This window comes from Phyllostomus discolor, chromosome 10 (assembly GCF_004126475.2).
Source record: "Phyllostomus discolor isolate MPI-MPIP mPhyDis1 chromosome 10, mPhyDis1.pri.v3, whole genome shotgun sequence".
In the NCBI taxonomy this organism is placed as follows: domain Eukaryota; kingdom Metazoa; phylum Chordata; class Mammalia; order Chiroptera; family Phyllostomidae; genus Phyllostomus; species Phyllostomus discolor.
The window spans coordinates 47,484,128-47,489,425 of record NC_040912.2 but is presented as its reverse complement, the minus strand read 5'-3'; positions in this window follow the sequence as shown (position 1 = coordinate 47,489,425).

Below are 5,298 nucleotides of genomic sequence, written 5' to 3'. Positions count from 1 at the left end.
AAAATAAAATGAGAAGGGAATTGCTTACAACATTCATTATATTTTCTCATGGATTGAGAAATATTTCCAAATAAAGTCTCTGTGTCAGAGGCTTACAAAAAAGAGAAGGAACAGAATGTTGTGATCAGACAATTTGATAAAAAGTATTAGAAACAGTCACCAACATCATTTGTAATCAGGAAATAGAATGCAAAGCAATGATAAGCTATTAGTTTCCTTCTCTTGAACTGACAAAAATGATAAAGTTTGATAAAATCCATCACTGATGAAAATGTAGGAAAACAAGGATCAATCAAAATGGAAAAAGAACTCACAGGCATGGACAACTGTGTGGCGGGATTGCACATGGGGAAGGGGTCTAAGGGGGTAAATTGTAATGGGAAAAATAGGATAAAAATAATCATTCAAAAAAGAAAGAAAATGTAAGAAAAGAGAAATTTTACAAAGTGTTGAGGGAAGTATAAAATGATGTATTATTCTTTCATGGCAAGAATTTTAAAATTATATGCTCAGTGATTTACCTAGTTTATTCCTAAAGATATGTCATAAAACTAAATGTACTGATATAATTTTACAGAGGAATGCTGCATTTCTGCTTCTGGCATGGTGGCATTGCTCCATTCTAAAAGGTTCTCCTGATTATAATAGCTAAAAATGTATGAATAAAATTGTACATTTTATTTTATTTTATTTTATTTTTAATGTTTTATTTATTTATTTTTTAGAGAGGGGAAGGGAGAAAGAGAGAGAGGAGAGAAACATCAATGTGTCGTTGCTTCTTACACACCCTGTACTGGGGACCTGGCCTGCAACCCAGGCATATGCCCTGATTGGGAATTGAACCAGTAACCCTTTGATTCTCAGGCTGGCACTCAACCACTGAGCCACACCAGCCAGGGCTACATTTTATTTTTTATAAAACATAAAATTCTATAGAATTCTATAGAGTCTCCTAATTCTATAGTGTCAACACAAAGGAGCAGATTATTGAGGCAACTCAAAATTTGGATCAGTAATTGCCACCATGTGTTTCCTGTGCCTTCTTTTTAATGGATTTTCACTGAGGGTGAACAAAGTCATGAAGCAGTAGGAAAATTAAAACCATGAAACCTAGAGGCTTCCTTTTTGGCTGGAGGACATAGAGAAACAAACCTGGGAAAACCCATAGAAGAGGACCCCTGGGTCTATGTATGAAGGAATACCACATGCATACATGTGACAGATTCAAAGAAACAATTCAAAGGTTTAAGGTACTGAATTGAAATTTTTTAAAGGACCACACACAGTAGGTGAGGTAGGCCTTAAAGACTGAATAAAATATTCAGGATATATATGTATAAATAATATATGTGTACATAATATATATTTTCTATATAATATGTATTTTATTCATAATAATTATAATTATATAGAAATAGATATTTTTATATATGCACATTATAGTAAAAGTATAGTGAAAAATGTTGACTAGTAAGTATGAGGTCTGTCTGGAAAAAGTCTAGCCATTGTTAATATAACGACAATGGTTTGCACAACATCACTGTAACCTGGCAGCCAAGGAGAGTGGACTGGAAAGCACATGCGTGAACAATGATGACTTCACTGTACTAGTCAGTGGGGGTGTTAGACTCTGTTCAGTGAGCACGTGTACTGTGACCATCACATTCAAAATGACTGAGCAAGTGGAGCAATGAATCTGCATCAAATTTTGCATTAAGCTTGAACATTCCTCCATGGAAACTATTCAGATGATTCAGAAGGCCGCAGCTATGAGCAACTGGTGATTGGCAGCTTCATCATGACAACGTACCTGCTCATGCATCATGTCTTGTGCAGAGTGTTTTGGCAAAACATCAAATCACCCACATGACACAGCACTCCTACAGCCCAGATTTGGCACCCTGAGATTTCTGGCTTTTCCCAAAACTAAAATCACCTTTGAAAGGGAAGAGATTTCAAACTGTTAATGAGATTCAGGAACATATGAAGGGGAAGCTAATGGTGACTGGGAGAACCAGATGAGGTCCTGAGGTGCCTGCTTTGAAGGATACTGATGTGTCACTGTCCTATGTACAATGTTTCTTGTATCTTCTTTAATAAATGTCTCTATTTTTCATATTACATGACTGGATACCTTCTGGACAGACCTCATATATAACAGCATTTCATGAAAAATATCTGCAAATATTTCTTCTTAAAAATGTATACTATTTTTTAAAAAAACTGATTAGAGAGAGAGAGAGAGAGAGAGGAACTGATTTGTCATTCCACTTATTTATGCATTCATTGGTTGATTCTTGTATGTGTGCTGACCAGGTATCAATCCTGCAAACTTGGTGTTTTGGGATAATGTTCCAACTAACTGAGCTACCCATCCAGGGCCTCTTTTTAAAAATTGGCATGAATTTCTTCAACCTAAGAGTTTCTGGGAAGTAAATACACACTATGCTGTGCCTACGGAAAAATTAGTGAATTCATGCATTAAATGCTCTATTAAAGGCATATAACTCTATAGAAATTTCTATGAGTGATACTAGATATATAAATAATTGAGTGCCTATTGTTTTCACACTTCTTTCAGGCCACAAACTACTCTTCAAATATTTTCAATTCTGGTTGAAATGAACGGATTTTCTATGAAGAATTAATTTTCTCTCATCACTGCACACATGGTCAAGTACGATTATTCCAGCCTTGACATTTTATTTCAAGATCCATTTATGAGCTCGCAGTTGTAGTGCATTTTAACATAATTTTCTGAGATAGAATCTGATTTCTCCTGCAGACCTGCATAAAATTGAATTGTCCTGGATTTGGGTGTCCACATTGATCCACGCACATGTGTCCAAAGGAAAGATCATGTGGTATAAAGCTAAACTGGCCTGTCAGTAATCACTGACTTTTTCCCACAGTGATAGGGCATTTCTCCCATCAAAATGGTCTGGACTAGCCAGGCACTCCAGACTCTTGTTTCTTATTTTTCATCTAATAAGCTATTCAGAAGGACATTTTTATTCTCCAAAGGTAGTATGGGGGAGCTTACTATGTATGGTCTTGTCTCCAGGTTTCTTTATGTATAATTGCATTTCAGCCATGACCCTCTAACAGCCACCCCCATAATCACAGACTCAGACAGTTTTCCTATGAATTCCCTTTAATTTTTCCAGCTACTTTTAGGCATTGCTGTCAAATCAGATCAATCCTTTATTTCTGATCTTATTGCAGGTAGTTTGCCACCTATTATTAGCAGTCTTACTTTTAAACTGTGAAATGTATATTTCTTCCAACTGCTCTAATATATAGTTTATAATTATTCAGATTGTGAAAAGCAGAAGGATTTTATACTAGCAGAACTAGTTAATTGGATTACAATCAATCGAGAGTGCCAGAAGCTATCAGATCTGAAAGCAATTATCTTGTGGAGTACTTCTACTTTGTCAAGCTCAGCACAGTGATCATGCTACCTAAATGGTGCCAGACAACATACAAGCTCCACAGAACACTAGTGGAACACATAAACGTGTCCCTAATTATAAGCTAAACAAACATCAGGTTATACCACAATAAGTTTTCCAGTTCAATTAGCCACAAATAATAAATTAGCCTACAAGTCCTCCAAATATGTTCATGTGTATGGGATCATATTTTGTATGTATTTTGACCAAATGTCATGTGTCATAACACTCAATTTAGAAGGCACTATAACGGTTTGAAAAAAGGGCATAAGGTCATTAAATCTCTGAAAATTATGCAGGGTTATTTAAATTCTGGTGTTCTCTTTCTTGCACTCAAATAGAAAATAATCTCAATATAACTAGAAACATTGAAATGAAGAACAATCTGACAGTAACCAGAGGGGAGGTGGGAGGGGGTAGTGGGCAGAAAAGGGGAAGAGTTTTCAGGAACAACTATAAAGGACACGTGAACAAAACCAAAGGAGGGTGGAATCAGGGAAGGGCGGTGGGGATGACTGGGGTGGGGGAATTGGTGGGGGTAAATGCAGACAACTGTACCTGAACAACAATAAAATAATTAAAAGAAAAAAAGAAAAGAAAATAGTCTTTATTATTGGACATTCATCACTAGCAATAATTACTGTTTTAATTAGTAATTTAAGTTAATCGTGTATTACAGAATAAAGAACAGACTGATGACAGAGTAACTGACAGACAGGGCTGCCAGCCTTCTCTGAGTTAGTATACAAATCATGTACCTCATCTAAGAACATGCTGAATAGCACTTTTAGAGATTAATATCTAATACACAGAAAGTTATCTTGACCATTTTAAATTCAGTTCTCTTCAATTGTCTACAAATATAATAGCAATCCTGCAATTGGTTTAAAGCATATAATCATAAAACATGATAGATATACAGAGACCACAAATAAATGCCACCCCCTACAAGAGAACCACATGGAAATAATTTCAGGGCATAAAACATGCCTTGCCTTTAAAAACTTACAAAAGAGCTTCCACAAACATTTTTAAATCTCTCACTTCCATAGACTCAGTCTTTTTTTGTCTTAGCACTCATGTTTTCATACCATTACTTAAATCTATTCTTTTATTCCCTTTCAACACATAGAGTACTTTCATTTAAAGAATTATATTTTAATTTTTCCCAGCCAAATGATTCTAGTTCATCTGTCATTGTACATAAACAAATAATTCATAACCAATTTGAGTTTTTTGATGACTTAATTGTGGCAATTTCTAAAACCTATAGGAGACATGAACATTGCGTATGACATAATATCTGACTTCTAGAAATTAATAATCTTGTTGAGGACAACATGAATACATAAGTAATATAGAATTTTTAAAGCAAATTAAAGACCTATAAAGTTCAATATAATCAAATTCCAAATATATTTTAAAGAAAATAATCTCTATGGAGAGTTAAGAAGATACGAAGAAAAACGTTGTTGGGAATTATCAAGGCATGCTTCTTGAAGCAATTAGAACTGGAAATAATCCTTCAATAACAGGCAGATTATCTTTAAGTGAAGAGGGGAAAAAATGAGGACATTTAATGTGTGAGAGGAAAGCAGAGAGATGTATTTAAAGTTCCACAGAGATAAGGGATGATTTTTCTGAATTCATAAATCCTCATGTTGAGAATGTTACTGAGTAGTAGAAAGTGCAGTAGGACAGTTTCAGAGAAGGAGGATTTATTGCTATGACTGGAATGGAGGGTTTTCTCTCATAAGAAATGAAAGATAATAGCAGGTTTCTAAATGAGAAAGCCACTCTTTTATAGCAATGCTTTTGACATCACTTTATAGATTTCATTAAT